The sequence below is a fragment of the Stegostoma tigrinum genome, chromosome 34, assembly GCF_030684315.1.
Source record: "Stegostoma tigrinum isolate sSteTig4 chromosome 34, sSteTig4.hap1, whole genome shotgun sequence".
Lineage (NCBI taxonomy): Eukaryota > Metazoa > Chordata > Chondrichthyes > Orectolobiformes > Stegostomatidae > Stegostoma > Stegostoma tigrinum.
In genome coordinates this window covers 3788982-3806050 of record NC_081387.1, presented here as the reverse complement: position 1 = coordinate 3806050, position 17069 = coordinate 3788982, and the positions used below count along the sequence as shown (strand labels likewise).

Here is a 17069-nt window from a genome sequence, read left to right as displayed (position 1 = left end):
GCGTTCCACGTCCTTACCTCTCTCTGAGTAAAGAACCTGACTCTGACATCTGTCTTAAATCTATCACCCCTCAATTTGTAGCTATGTCCCCTTCTACAAGCTGAAGTCATCATTCTCGAAAAAGACTCTCACTGTCCACACTATCTAATCCTCTGATCATCTTGTATGTCTCTATTAAATCCTCTCTTAGCCTCCTTCTCTCCAATGAGAACAGACCCAAGTCCCTCAGCCTTTCTTCATAGGGTCTGCGCGCCAGACCAGGCAACATCCTGGTAAATTTCCTCTGCACCTTCTCCAATGTTTCCACATTGTTCCTGTAATGGGGCGACCAGAACTGCACGCAATATTCCAAATGAGGCCGCACTAGCGTTTTGTACTGTTGCAGCATGACATCATGGCTCCGGAACTCAATCCCTCTACCAGTAAAACCTAACACACCATAAGCCTTCTTAATAGCACTGTCAACCTGGGTGGCAACTTTCAGGGATCTATGTACATGGACACCAAGATCCCTCTGCACATCCACACTAGCAAGAATCTTTCCATTGACCTGGTATTCTGCCTTCGTATTACTCCTCCCAAAGTGAATCACCTCACATTTATCTGTATAAACTCCATTTGCCACCTTTCAGCCCAATTCTGCAGTTTATCCAAGTCTCCTTGCAACCTGCAACATTCTTCCACACTGTCCACCACTCCACCAACTTTAGCGTCATCTGCAAACTTACTAACCCGTCCACTATGCCTGCGTCCAAGTCATTTATAAAAATGACAAACAGCAGTGGTCCCAAAACAGATCCTTGAGGCACACCACTAGAGACCTGACTCGAGGCTGAATATTTTCCATCAACCACCACTCGTTGCCTTCTTACAGAAAGCCAGTTTCGATTCCAAACTGCTAAATCTCCGTCAATCCCGTGCCTCTGTATTTTCTCCAATAGCCTACCATGTGGAACCTTATCAAAGGCTTTAGTGAAGTCACGACCTGCCCTTGACGAATCCATGCTGACTATCTCCAATCGAATTGTTGCTTGCTAGATAATTATAAATCCTATCTCTTGTAATCCTTTCCAAAACTTTTCCTACGACAGACGTAAGGCTCACAAGTCTATACCTGGGTCATCCCTACCGACCTTCTTGAATAAGGGCACAACATTTGCAATCCTCCAGTCCTCTGGTACTAAACCTGTAGACAATGAGGACTCAAAGATCAAGGCCAAAGGCTCCACCACCTCCTCCGTAGCTTCCCAGACAATCCTCGGAAAAATCCCATCTCACCCAGGGGATTTATCTACCTTTGCACCTTCTAGAATTGATAACACCTCCTCCTTACTAACCTTAATTCTTTCAATTCTAGTAGCCCCCAACTCATCTCCTCTACAATATTCTCCTGTTCCTTAGTGAAAACAGATGAGAAATAATCATTTAGCACCTCTCCAATCTCCACAGGGTCCACACACAATTTCCCACTTCTGTCTTTGACTGGTCCTATTCCTACCCTAGTCATCCTCTTATTCTTCACATACCTATAGAAAGCTTTAGGGTTCTCCTTTATTCTACCTACTAATTTCTGCTCATGACCCCTCCTTGCTCTTCTTAACTCTCTCTTTAAATTCTTCCTAGCTAATCTGTAACTCTCCATTGCCTCATCTGAACCATCTCGTCTCATTGTCACTTAAGCCTCCCTCTTCCACTTAACAAGAGATATAATTTCTTTAGTAACCCATGGTTCCCTTACCTTATCTCTTCCTCCCTGCCTGACAGGGACATACCTATCAAGGACACACAATATCTGTTCCTTAAACCAGCTCCACATTTCAATTGTCCCCATCCCCTGCATTTTGCTAACCCATTCTATGCCTCCTAAGTCTTGCCTAATCGCATTATAATTGCCCTTCCCCCATCTCTAACTCTAGCCCTATGGCATGTTCCTATCCCTTTCCATTGCTCAAGTAAACATAACTGAATTGTGGTCACTCTCTCCAAAGTGCTCACCTACAACTAAATCAAACACCTGGCCTGGTTCATTACCCAGTACCAGATCCAGTGTGGCCTCCCCTCTTGTCGGCCCTTCGACATACTGAGTCAGGAAACCCTCCTGCACACATTGGACAAAAACTGATCCATCCGACGTACTAGAGCTATAGCATTTCCAGTCAATGTTAGGGAAGTTAAAGTCTCCCCTAATGACCACCCTGTTCCTTTCACTCCTGTCCAGAATGGTTTTGCCTCAGCTGATACCACCTCAGTATACGAGTCCTCATCAAAAGTTCTTTCAGCCACCGTTATACTGTCCTTGACTAACAAAGCCACACCTCTGCCTCTTTTACTACCTTCCCTGACCTTATTGAAAGATCTAAACCCTGGAACCTGCAACATCCATTCCTGACCCTGCTCTATCCATGTCTCCGAAATGGCCACAACATCAAAGTCCCAGGTACCTATCCATGCTGCAAGCTCACCTCCCTTATTCCGGATACTCCTGGCGTTAAAGTAGACACACTTCAATCTAGCTTGCTGTCTGCCAGCACACTCCTGTGACAGTGAGGCCCTGTCCATGTCCTCCCTACGCTCATCCTCCTGTGTACTAGAACTACACCTCAGTTTCCCATTATTGGTGGAGAATCGTGCATCTAGGAATTCCCATACACATCTATGGTTAGCTTGAGCTAGGATGGTCACATCGTCCCAGTTGAATTGATGGCCTTCATTGTCTGAGTGTACTGAAATGAAGCCACAAACTTTCACTCATTTTTCTTTTTCTTTCTCCCCTTCTTTTTTCTCAAACATACCTAATAGAGAAAGCTGTTTGGCAGGATTCAGCTTCAATGGGCTCTGTAGCCATAGTGGCATCTTCAGAGGCAGCATGGCTACAGAGTCGGTCGGTTGGCCTGTGAAGCCTGGAGTGGGTCTCCTGTTGCCACGTGGAGTGGGCTCCTGGCAGCAGCACGGTGTGGGCTGGTGTCCTCAGGAGTGGGACACTCGGCGGCATGGCGTGGGCTATTGTCATCCAGAGTGGGACACTCTCGGCAGTACGGCATGGGCTGGGAAGGCTGGAGCAGCACACTGGTAGTAGCAAAGAAGAAAATGTTGGACTCTATAAGTTATCATTCTTTTATTTTATTCTAAGTTGATGTAAATGGTGTCTATGTATGGGAGACTGTAAAAACTTTTCACTGTGTTTTATGTTGAATGCATGTGACAATGATGGATATTCTCATATTAAGGATGGGGATATCTGTGGAACATCCTCGTTCAGTGAGTTGTATAAATTTCCACTACCATTTTCAACAATGTAGTAGGACAGCAGAACTTAAATCTGATCCATTGGCTGTGGGATCATTTAGCTTTGTGTACAAGTTGTTGGTTATGCGATTTCGCATGCATGTAGTCCTGTTTGATAGCTTCACCAGGTAACCTCATTTTTAGGTATGTCTGGTGCTGTTTCCGGCATGCCTTCCTACACTATCCATTGAACCAGGGTTGATCCCCCTCGCTTAATGGTAATGGTTGAGTAGGGGCTATATCAGTCCATGAGGTTGCAGATTGTGCTGGAATACAGTTCTGCTGCTGTTGATGGCCCACAGTACCTCATGGATGCTCAGTCTTGAGTTGCTAGATCTGTTTGAAGTCTGTTCCTTTAGCATAGTGATAGTGCCACACAACAAGATGGAGAGTATTCTCAATGTGAATGCAGGACATTGTCTCCACAAGGATTGTGCAGTGGCCACTCTGCCTGATACTCTCATGCATTGCAGCCAGCAGATCGGTAACGATGACATCATGTATGTGTTTCTCTCTTGTTGATTCCCTCACCACCTGCCATAGATCCAATCTATCAGCAATCCTTTTTAGGACCTGACCAGCTCATTCAGTAATGCTGTGTCCAAGCCAGTCTTGGTGGTGGACATTGAAATTCCCCACCCAGAGTACATTTTTCTCCCTTGCCACTCTCATTGCTTCCTTCAATTGTTGCTCAACATTAAGGGTAGTGATTCATCACCTGAGAGAGGACAGTACTTGGAGGTTTCTTTGCCGATTTTAACCTGAAGCCATGAGACTTCAAGAGGTCTGGAGTCAACGCTGAGGATTTCCAGAGCAAACCCTTCCCACCAGACCTCCAGTGGGTCTGTCCTGTTAGTGGGGCAGAACATATCAAGGGATAGTGACAGTGATGCCTGGGACATTGTCAGCAAGGTATGATTCCATGTGTGTAATTTTGTCAAGTTGTTGATTGACTACTCCATTAGACAGCTCACCTTTTTTTGACACTGGCCCCCAAGTAATTGGTCAGAACTTTGAGTATAGGAGTTGGGACATTGTGTGGTGGCTGTACAGGTCATTGGTGAGGCCACTTCTGGAATACTGTGTACAATTGTAGGACACCCTACTACAGGAAGAATGTTGTTAAACTGAACGGCTTCAGAAAAGATTTACAAGAATGTTGCTGGGACTGGAACTTCGAGGTATTGGGAGAAGCTGAATAGGCTGGGGCTGTTTTCCCCTGGAGGGTCAGAGGCGAGGAGTGACGTTACACAGGTTTATACAATCATGAGGGGCACCTATAGGATGAATAGCCAAGCTCTTTCTCCCAGAGTAGGGAGACCAAAACTGAAGGGCATAGGTTTAGGGTGAAAGGGGAAAGAATTGAAATGGACCCAAGAGGTAACTTTAAAATGCAGAGGATAGTGCGTGTATGGAACAAGCTGTCAGTGGAAGAGGTGGAGGCTGGTACAACTACAACATTTAAAAGGCATCTATCTAGATGGGTATATGATTCGGAAGGGTTCAGAGGGATGTGGGCCAAATGCTAGAAAATGACAGCAGGTCAGATTGGGATGTCTGGTTGGCACAGACGAGTTGGACTGAGGGTCGGTTTCCAGGCTGTGTTATTCTATGACTCTATGATAGTAAGGACTTTACAGAGTCAACAGGGCTGTTTCTGGTACAGTTTCCTTGGTACTGTAACATTATATGACTCTGCTGAGCTTCATTTGACAAGGAAATACATTATGGGACTACACACAGAGTGTAGACAAAAACCTAATGTTTTAGACTTTAAGCTGTAAGGTTGAGGGGTCCTTGTTTCGCATGTGGGTAGCTCATGTCAGACTTCCAAGGTTGGAGAAGACAGGAGTGGCCATTTCACCCTTTCCAAGAAATGATAACCTAAGCTGTGTCCTTGTCCTGGTTAACAAGGTGTGGAGATGGATGAACACAGCAGGCCAAGCAGTATGTTAGGAGCAGGAAAGCTGACATTTTGGACCTAGACCTTTCATCAGAAATGGGGTAGGGGAAGAGGGTTCTGAAATAAATAGGGGGCGATGGGGAGGCGGATTGAAGATGGATAGAGGAGAAGTTAGGTGGAGAGGAGACAGACACGTTAAAGAGACGGGAATGGAGCCAATAAAGGTGCAGCTGTTTATTGTGAACCGAGCGTAGGTTCACTTGCACATCTGCTTTTGTAGTATACTGCATCCGCTGTCCCCTTTGTGGCTACCTCTACATTGGGGAAACCAAGCGGAAGCTTGGGGACCACTTTGCAGAACACCTACCTACGCTCGGCTCGCAATGAACAGCAGCACCTCCCAGTTGTGAACCATTTCAACTCTCACTTCCATTCCTCAGACGACATGTCCACTCTGGGCCTCCTGCAGTGCCACATCAATTCCACCCAAAGGTTACAGGAACAGAAACATTCCGCTTGGGAACCCTGCAGCCCAATGGTTCAAGGTGGATTTCACAAGCTTCAAACTCTCCCCTCCCCCCACCGCATCCCAAAACCAGCCCAGCTTGTCCCCGCCTCTCTAGCCTGTTCTTCCTCTCAGCCATCCCCTCCTCCTACCTCAAGCTGCGCCCCCATTTCCTACCTACTAACCTCATCCCACCCCCTTGACCTGTCCGTCCTCCCTGGACTGACCTATCACCTCCCTACCTCCCCACCTACACTCACCTTTACTAGCTCCACCCCGGCCTCTTTAACTTGTCTGTCTGCTCTCCACCTATCTTCTCCTTTATCCATCTTCAATCTGCCTCCCCCTCTATCCTTATTTATTTCAGAACCCTCTTCTCCTCCCCCATTTCTGATGAAGGCTCTTGGCCCAAAACGTCAGCTTTCCTGCTCTTAAGATGCTGCTTGGCCTGCTGTGTTCATCTAGCTCCAGACCTTGTTATCTCAGATTCTCCAGCATCTGCAGTTCCCATTATCCTTGCCTGCTGTGTTTTAATTTGTCTTGAAGTGCAGCAATTAATTAATGTAACCTTTGTATTTGAGTTAAATTTGCAAATTCTTACAAATGTATCATCCATTAAACATTTAACATAACTTGTGTAACAATTTTCAGAGATTAGTAATTTCTGTCTGGTACGTTCTCATCTTATTATTCAGCTTGCTGTTAAAGTCTAACTGTTTCCAAGCATTCAAACGCAGCAGAACCAAAGCAAACATAAAATAGTAGATGACTCTAAGGGAAAAGAAAATGATCAGTGATAAATAAGTGTCTGTTTTAATAGGAACGTAAACAATTAAACAAATATTGAGACAAGAGCTCAAGGACATCAACCATTGGGTCTTAATTGTGAATGCCTTTGTTTCCCTTAACAGTAAGGAACCTTTCAAACTATCCTGTTATCTGAGTTTTTTTTTCAATTTACCTGCTAGAAGTAGATGTTGCTGGCTGGCAAGTATTTTTATTGCCCATCCATTGTTGTCCTTGTGAAGGTGGTGGTGAGCTTCTTTCTTGAATCACTGAAGTTCATGTGGTAGACATAGACTCAAAATGCCAGCAGGGAAGGAATTCTAAGATGCTGACACAGCAACAGAGAGGTGACAGCCAAATAGTGCAGTTGCTGGACTGTTAATCCGGAGGCCCAGGTAATGTTCTGGGATCCCAGCTTTGAATCCCACGACAGCAGATAGTGGAATTTGAATTCCGTAAATATCTGGAATTAAGTGTTTTGTGATGGCCATTGTCAACTGTCCACTGGGTCCACTAATGTCCTCTCAAATGTGAAAAGTCAGTTCATGGAGACTTGATGTATATGAACTTCCCGTTGCCTTGTAGCCCTCACCTGAAGTACCACCGGGGCCGCAGGATTTGTTCTTTCTCATATGTTTGATCCCTGTTGCAGCTTTCTCATCATGGTGACTAGAACATAGAACAGTACAGCACAGAACAGGCCCTTCAGCCCACAATGTTGTGCCGACCATTGATCCTCATGTATGCACCCTCAAATTTCTGTGACCATATACATGTCCAGCAGTCTCTTAAATGACCCCAATGACCTTGCTTCCACAACTGCTGCTGGCAACGCATTCCATGCTCTCACAACTCTCTGCGTAAAGAACCTGCCTCTGACATCCCCTCTATACTTTCCACCAACCAGCTTGAAACTATGACCCCTCGTGCTAGCCATTTCTGCCCTGGGAAATAGTCTCTGGCTATCAACTCTATCTATGCCTCTCATTATCTTGTATACCTCAATTAGGTCCCCTCTCCTCCTCCTTTTCTCCAATGAAAAGAGACCGAGCTCAGTCAACCTCTCTTCATAAGATAAGCCCTCCAGTCCAGGCAGCATCCTGGTAAACCTCCTCTGAACCCTCTCCAAAGCATCCACATCTTTCCTATAATTGGGCGCCCAGAACTGGACGCAGTATTCCAAGTGCGGTCTAACCAAAGTTTTATAGAGCTGCAACAAGATCTCACGACTCTTAAACTCAATCCCCCTGTTAATGAAAGCCAAAACACCATATGCTTTCTTAACAACCCTGTCCACTTGGGTGGCCATTTTAAGGGATCTATGTATCTGCACACCAAGATCCCTCTGTTCCTCCACGCTGCCAAGAATCCTATCCTTAATCCTGTACTCAGCTTTCAAATTCGACCTTCCAAAATGCATCACCTCGCATTTATCCAGGTTGAACTCCATCTGCCACCTCTCAGCCCATCTCTGCATCCTGTCAATGTCCCGCTGCAGCCTACAACAGCCCTCTACACTGTCAACGACACCTCCGACCTTTGTGTCGTCTGGAAACTTGCTGACCCATCCTTCAATTCCCTCGTCCAAGTCATTAATAAAAATTACAAACAGTAGAGGCCCAAGGACAGAGCCCTGTGGAACTCCACTCACCACTGACTTCCAGGCAGAATATTTTCCTTCTACTACCACTCGCTGTCTTCTGTTGGCCAGCCAATTCTGTATCCAAGCAGCTAAGTTCCCCTGTATCCCATTCCTTCTGACCTTCTGAATGAGCCTACCATGGGGAACCTTATCAAATGCCTTACTGAAGTCCATATACACCACATCCACAGCTTGACCCTCATCAACTTTTCTAGTCACATCCTCAAAAAACTCGATAAGGTTTGTAAGGCATGACCTACCCCTCACTCATCCATGGATTCTACTACAGGGCACTGGGGGATAGTTTGGAAGGGAAGAGGTGTCCCTGAGGAATCATGTTTGAGGAGCTGTTCCAAATGTTTTTTCTGGTGTTAACAGATGGAATTATCATGCTTAAGAAGAGAAACACCATTCTGTGAAAGAATGGGATTTTGTTCATATCATCATGGTATGTCGATAATTTTTAAAAGAAACTTCACATGTTTAACTGATCAGCATATTGTTAGATCTCTCAGGCTTTTATTTCACACCATATGTCCTTCTGGAATTGCCTGTGAAATACTGCCTCCTTGAGTTGTTCTGCGCATCAATGAAGGCTGACCGGTTTTCTTCCAGGACATCACATATATGAGCACAATGTTCATTGAGCCAGTCTTGGTAATGACGTGCTCACACCCAATGATCTGGGACAAGAGTTTAGGACAGCTGACTTTATGTTGATTTCTCTGCTTGGAAATTGAGTTGGAAGTGCGAAAATTTTCCGGATTGGCTGTGAGCTGCATCTGGAATTCCTGTCTTTGATCTAAGTGTTTTCAGGCTGAGACATTGATGTTCTTTCTCTTGGAATTTGGACTTTGGACTTTGTGATGTTTTGGTGTTGGGTGGGTGGATGTGCATCGCTGATTGAACAAGTCAATGATCTGTTCAGTAGCACCACTTCCCTACGTAGGCTGAGTGATACTGACATCACTTAGAACTTTGATTTGGCTTCAGATCTACCAGAGGAAACTTCAACATGGTCCTTATGGGCAGACAAGTCTAAGAACATTATTCAGGACAACAACAGGAATTCTTAATTACATTAATTTATGTGACTGAAGTATTTGACTCCATGAATCATGTGACTGTTTGGATTGCATTCTGATGATTTGGTTGTTCAATGAACTTCTTCATAATGTAACTGTAACTCTTGAGTGTGAGGTTAGAAGGAGAAACTTTCAAACCTTTAAAATCCAGACTAGTGTTAAGCAAGGCTGTTTAGTTGCCTCCATTCAATTTACAATCTACTTGACAGTAGCTATTCACCTCATCAAAGAACAACTGCCCTTAAGTGTCAGTATGAATATTTTCTTGATGGGAAGATCTCCTTGCCAAAATTAAACTGATCACCAGTAATTTACATTATCTACGGTTTACAAGTAACGGCAGTGCTATTGTTCATTTTGCAACAGATGTGCAAGTCACTCTCAATCTCTAAAATTCTCTGTACAAGAAATTCAGCACAAATAGACTTGACTTGTAGGTAAAATTAACACATGAAATTGTGAGAGTGAGCATCTCCCAATGCCACTGGTCCACAAACGCCTTTGGCATCAGTACTGGTTGATTGCCCCCATCCTCACTGATATTGTTGGCTTTTCATTAAATCTTCATCTTTACTCTGGGCCTTTATAAGACTAGTATAGGTGGATATAGGGAACCTTTATCCGAGCATGGGGGGGCGGGGGCACCAGGCTTGGGTTTATAAACATATTCCCTGCCTTGATCCACATAGTATGTGGTTTCACCCTCAACTGGAGATCTTTACATTTGCCTTCAACTTCCAGAGTTTTAACTCCTGCGCACTTGATGTACAAGTTTCTGCATAAAACAAAAAACTCCAATCAGCCCATACTCTTCGGGTGTGTGCATCCCCAAGACTTCCAAACTGACTCTAAGAAACAGTGTGCTACAAGTTTCACAGTACTCAGTTTTTTATTCAAATATTCCTGAAACAAATTTTCCTAATTGTTATGGTTAAATTACCACAAGCTACCTTTAATTTGGTAATTTATTAAGAAATCTCATCGACAATCAAATACTGAAACAATGATTTAAACTTCATTGCATGTAGCAACCAAAATAATGACCCCTCAAGTAAGCAAATTAAGCTTCACAACCCGATTTAGCTATTACCTGATTGTTGGTGGAATTTAACGACAATTCCAATCAACTGTGTCTATCTCTGTGTATGTCTAGGGTTCAGTCCTTGTGCAGTATTTTTATGAAGTCACTAAGTCTGCAGCTTGCTTTGTAATCAGGAGGGCAGGTCTAGAAAGTCGCAACCCAGCTTCGCTTTTCCTTGTTAAATTTGCTGTTAGTAATCTGTTTGAAACACTGCTTATTCTGCCATTGATTTTATAAAATTCTTCTGCCAGACAATTAGTTGTCCTTGTGGCAGAAGGCAGCTGGTTATCAAGCTGTTGTCAAAACAGTTTGTTTGTGCAGCTTTGACTCCTTTTCCAGCGTGGCTAATTGACACATTGCTTTTAATTCTTTGTTCCTTTATCTCAGGAAATGTTTTATTCCAGAAAGTTATTTTTAATTCTTTCAATCCACGAACAGTAAATAAAGTTTTGAAATTTACATTGTCACAAAGTATTCTTCAATATGGAGCAGTATTGATTTATGAGCTGAGGGAGAAAGGTACATTGTAATCAGCAGGAGGTTTCTTGCCCATGTTTAACCTGAAACCATGAGACTTCATGGGGCTTAGAGTCAATGTTGAGGACTCCCAGGGCAACTCTCTCATTACTACACGCCACTGTGCCACCACCTCCACTGGGTCTGTCCTTTCAGGGGGACAGGAATTATCTAAGGATGGTGATGTCGAGGACATTGTTTGTAGGGTGTGATTCCATGAGTATGACTGTTTTAGGCTGTTGCCTGACTAGTCTGTGAGTGAGCTCTCCAATTTTGGCACAAGTCCCCAGATGTCAGTGAGGAGCAATTTGAAGGGTTGACAGGGCTTTTTCTGCTGTTATCTTTCCAGTCCCTTTGCCAATACCAGGAGGTATGTCTGGTTTCATTTCTTTGTGGAGCTATCAATACAACTGAGTGGCCTGCTAGACAGCGGGAGTTGACAGTCAGCCACACAGCTGTGGCTCTGGAGTCATGTAGGCCAGACCAGGCGAGGATGGCTGATTTCCTTTTCCGAAGAATATGAGTGAACCAAATAGGCTTTTCCGATAATCAGTGCAGAAGGTGCGTATATAAAGGAATGATTAAACCAGAGTGACACCTACAGAAGCATTGTGGTAAATTTACGGCCAAAGGCCAGAGAGTTGAGAATTGGAAAGTGCTTTATATTTCTGTCCAACTCACCTGGTGGAAGAGAGTCTTCCAGGGCTGTAAAATGATTGGTCCATTTACCAGGTCCAGGGGAGGCAATGACCTAGTGGTACTATCGCTGGACTGTTAATCCAGAGACCTGGCTAACGTTCTGGGACCCAGGTTCGAATCCTGCCATGGCAGATTTTGAATTTGATCAAATATCTGGAATTAAGAACCTAATGATGACAATGAATCCATTGCTGATTATCAGGAAAAACCCATCAGGTTCACTAATGTTCTTTAGGGAAGGAAACTGCCATCCTTACCTGGTCTGCCCTCATGTGAGTCTGGGCCCACAGCAATGTGGTTGATTCTGAACTGCCCTCTGGGCAATTAGGGATGGATAATAAATGCTGCCTCACCAGTGACACTCTCATTCCATTAAAGAATAAGCATAAAAACACTATGTGATCACTAGACCTCTGTAACCGTCGGTGCATTTGTTCATCTAACGTTACTAAAGTTTGGTTTCATTTCTGACCATTGGAATTGGGAGCCTGACTAAAGCACAGGGATTTTAAAGAAACTTCTATCTGTAATATTCTGAGAGGTTTCCCCTGATGTTAGTGTGTGTGTGTGTTAGTCAAGTGAGCCAGCTCACAGGAGTGGGTATAGGGTAGAATCAGACTCTGCTTTTGTTGGTGATGTAAATTATAGACAGATCCTGTTCAGGTAATGCATGTTCAGTGAATACTATGGGAATGTATGTACCCTCCTGTCTGGGAGGACTACTATCCTGAGTATGGTGATGAAATGGGGGTAAGTCTCTACAGACCTGCGTTCCCTCAGTCCATCATAGCTTGATGTAATAATGGTCAGATATGTTCACCTTACACTCTTCAAGGATTCATTTCATGCTCTGGGAAAGATCTTGAGTAATTTTCAAATGCTTTGTCAAGTTGCTTGGTTGATTTGAAGGTTTGATGTACAGTGTACATTGTTTTATTGTTTGTCTGTTGTTTTTTCAATCTTCCATATAGATGTATATCTCACAATAAATTCACGTTTAGCTTAACCCAAGCAAATCAATTTATTAGCCAGTTGTAAAAACCTGAAGAACTGCAGACGCTGTAAATCAGAAACAAAAACAAAGTTGCTGGAAAAGCTCAGCAGGTCTGGCAGCATCTGTGAAGGGAAAAACAGAGTTAATGTTTTGGGTCCCATGAACCTACCTTAGGAGTTCTGAGGAAGGGTCACCGGACCCCAGACGTTAACTCCTTTTTCTCCTTCACAGATGCTGCCAGACCTGCTGAGCTTTTCCAGTAATTTTGATTTTGTGTCTTAGCCAGTTGTGTTTTTCACACCAAAACACTCAGGCTCCAAAACTAAGTGACCTGTACACATAAGGTTGAGAGGTGACTTAATTGAGACATATAAAATAATCAGAGGGTTAGATAGGGTGGATAGGGAGAGCCTTTTTCCTAGGATGGTGACGGCGAGCACGAGGGGGCATAGCTTTAAATTGAGGGGTGAAAGATATAGGACAGATGTCAGAGGTAGTTTCTTTACTCAGAGAGTAGTAAGGGAATGGAACGCTTTGCCTGCAACGGTAGTAGATTCGCCAACTTTAGGTACATTTAAGTCGTCATTGGATAAGCATATGGACGTACATGGAATAGTGTAGGTTAGATGGGCTTGAGATCGGTACGACAGTTCGGCACAACATCGAGGGCCGAAGGGCCTGTACTGTGCTATAATGTTCTATGAACATATATTAGTCAGTGTCACTGTGAGCTGGGATACTTTATCCAGGGGTTCATGATTTCCATTTCTCATGACGCATCCACATACCTAAGAAAGAAATTCTTAGATTGATATATCAACCTTCACAAACTTGAGGCATTAGGTATCTGATATCAGCATCTGAAGCTTCCCAATATTTGTGCACCACTAGATGCAATGTATCTGAGGACTGTAAACGTTATTGGTTGGATTCTGCTGTAAAACCCAGCATCTTGATGACATTAAGATCAGTGATCCAGGAGTGTCTAAGTGACTGAGGCAGGTGAGTCTTGATTCTCATCTCAGTGTGAGAGTGATCAGTTAATCTGATACTCCAAGGACAGTTCAGACAAAATTTGACTCTGTATCTAACCCATTCTGTACCTTTCCTGACAGTATTTAATGGGACAGTGGAAACATAGAGAGATTATTTCAAATTAATGTAAAAAATGGAGAAGTTAATCCCTTAAATTAATACCTGAGCTTTTTAAAAGTAATGAGGGTTGCTACATCTATCACCCTTTCAGACAGTAAGTTCCAGATTCTCACTACCTCCTGGGTTAAAAAAAGACTTTAAAACTCTGCTAATGAAATGTGAGGCTGGATGAACACAGCAGGCCAAGCAGCATCTCAGGAGCACAAAAGCTGACGTTTCGGGCCTAGACCCTTCATCAGAGAGGGGGATGGGGGGAGGGAACTGGAATAAATAGGGAGAGAGGGGGAGGCGGACCGAAGATGGAGAGCAAAGAAGATAGGTGGAGAGGGTGTAGGTGGGGAGGTAGGGAGGGGATAGGTCAGTCCAGGGAAGACGGACAGGTCAAGGAGGTGGGATGAGGTTAGTAGGTAGCTGGGGGTGCGGCTGGGGGTGGGAGGAAGGGATGGGTGAGAGGAAGAACCGGTTAGGGAGGCAGAGACAGGTTGGACTGGTTTTGGGATGCAGTGGGTGGGGGGGAAGAGCTGGGCTGGTTGTGTGGTGCAGTGGGGGGAGGGGATGAACTGGGCTGGTTTAGGGATGCAGTGGGGGAAGGGGAGATTTTGAAACTGGTGAAGTCCACATTGATACCATATGGCTGCAGGGTTCCCAGGCGGAATATGAGTTGCTGTTCCTGCAACCTTCGGGTGGCATCATTGTGGCAGTGCAGGAGGCCCATGATGGACATGTCATCAAGAGAATGGGAGGGGGAGTGGAAATGGTTTGCGACTGGGAGGTGCAGTTGTTTGTTGCGAACTGAGCGGAGGTGTTCTGGATCACTGATCTTAATGTCATCAAGATGCTGGGTTTTACAGCAGAATCCAACCAATAACGTTTACAGTCCTCAGATACATTGCATCTAGTGGTGCACAAATATTGGGAAGCTTCAGATGCTGATATCAGATACCTAATGCCTCAAGTTTGTGAAGGTTGATATATCAATCTAAGAATTTCTTTCTTAGGTATGTGGATGCGTCATGAGAAATGGAAATCATGAACCCCTGGATAAAGTATCCCAGCTCACAGTGACACTGACTAATATATGTTCATAGAACACCTTTGCATAGAACACCTCCGCTCAATTCGCAACAAACAACTGCACCTCCCAGTCGCAAACCATTTCCACTCCCCCTCCCATTCTCTTGATGACATGTCCATCATGGGCCTCCTGCACTGCCACAATGATGCCACCCGAAGGTTGCAGGAACAGCAACTCATATTCCGCCTGGGAACCCTGCAGCCATATGGTATCAATGTGGACTTCACCAGTTTCAAAATCTCCCCTTCCCCCACTGCATCCCTAAACCAGCCCAGTTCATCCCCTCCCCCCACTGCACCACACAACCAGCCCAGCTCTTCCCCCCCACCCACTGCATCCCAAAACCAGTCCAACCTGTCTCTGCCTCCCTAACCGGTTCTTCCTCTCACCCATCCCTTCCTCCCACCCCCAGCCGCACCCCCAGCTACCTACTAACCTCATCCCACCTCCTTGACCTGTCCGTCTTCCCTGGACTGACCTATCCCCTCCCTACCTCCCCACCTACACCCTCTCCACCTATCTTCTTTGCTCTCCATCTTCGGTCCGCCTCCCCCTCTCTCCCTATTTATTCCAGTTCCCTCCCCCCATCCCCCTCTCTGATGAAGGGTCTAGGCCCGAAACGTCAGCTTTTGTGCTCCTGAGATGCTGCTTGGCCTGCTGTGTTCATCCAGCCTCACATTTCATTATCTTGGAATCTCCAGCATCTGCAGTTCCCATTATCTTTAAAACTCTGCTGCCTGGTTATTGACCTCACTGTTCAGTGAAGTAAGATTGAAACATTCCTAGTAGTTGCCTCTGCCACTTCTCTCCTTTCCACTAACCCACCGTGACAAATTTCCATTTATGTTCCAAAATAAATTAAACTTTTGTGAGTTTTAGCACTGTTTCATTAAACATCAGCTAGGAAGTTGGTACCAATTCACAGAAATGGCCACAGCCCCAGATGGGAATAGTGAGAGTGGTGACTTTCTGCTGACTGTGCCTGTTTGAGGCTGCTCTTCAAATTACACTCAAGAGTTTTTGGGTTTTAGGCACTAACAGTCAAACATATTCAAGACTCCAGTCTACATGCTGTGGACAGCAATTATTTCAGCAAACTATAGGCTTACAGATTGTAGTTTATTTCAATTGTGTCATAGAAACAGGACAAACAGTTAAGAATGCTTTAATGTAGTAATAACTACAAGATACTATTTTGTATTTTGATTTACATGATTTGAGATGGAGCACTTTCTATCCCTCTCATCATTAATAATGCTGGTGGAGGAGAGCTAACAGAGAGAGAGAGAGACAGAAGGGGTGAAAAAAGAAGATTGAGGAGGGAGGAGAGTTAGGGAACGGGATCATGTGGAAGAAGAGAGCAGAAGTAGGTGGGAGAGGAAGGGGAATCTAGAAGACTTAATTGATACACACACACCCCCACCCCACACCGTGCCAAATTCTCAGTCTTTTCTCCTGTGCCCTTCCTCCTCTGACCCCCCACCATTACATATCATCACTGCTTTGGATCCTGTGAGGTTTCCTATTGAATTAGCTTCATTGTCACATGTACTCACATGAATACAATGCGAAAGTTTACAAGTCGCCACTTATGGTGCCATCTTAGATGCGTCTCAGATACATAAGTACAGATTCTTAGTTACAAAGCAGAAAAATAAGGAAAACAAAGTTTAAAAGTTAAATATTACAGTCCTTCTGACCAAGTTGAAAAACAAAGAAACACACAGCTAACACCACAGCACTTAGACACGTTGGATACCCCGCAATGGTTCGATATCCCCCAGTTTGGGCTTGACATCACCTTGCAGCCTGATCCCGCTCTTGCCACTGGCCGCCTTGTGCAGCTTGATCCTACTAATGCCACCTACATTTCCCATGGCCACAAAGAAGAAAAAGATGAAGATGAAAAAGAAAAGAAGAAAGAAAAGGATAAAGAAGGATGTGGCCAGCCCGGTGCTGAGGAGCGGATAGGTTAAAGAGCCAGATGCTGCCTACCCTGCCACTGCAGCTATTTGAAATGGACAAATCTGATCTGCTATCAATCCAACACCATACATCCCACACTGATGTTGTCAGTTTGAAAGCCGCGGAGGAAGAACAATGCTATTCCCACACGAGAAATTTCTGTCAAACCAAATTGGACCAAAGGGTCTGTTTCTATGCTGCATGACTATTATATTCTTCTTTAATTTTATTGACTCTATAAACCAGGGGAACTGAGACAGCAGCTGCAATAAGTGAGGTTTTATTCAGATGGGACAATGACAAGTTTAAATCTCCACCTGATCTGCTGCTCAGTCCCCTCCATTTCACCGGTCAGTTTCACAAGCTTCAGAAAACTCA

At 44.5% G+C, this 17069-nt stretch overlaps 1 protein-coding gene across 2 annotated transcripts in view; it reads left to right on the top strand.

Moving 5' to 3' along the window:
• LOC125467699 (zinc finger protein 271-like) overlaps positions 1–17069 on the top strand; it is a 126106-nt gene that overhangs the window by 89084 nt on the left and 19953 nt on the right. The window lies entirely within an intron of this gene.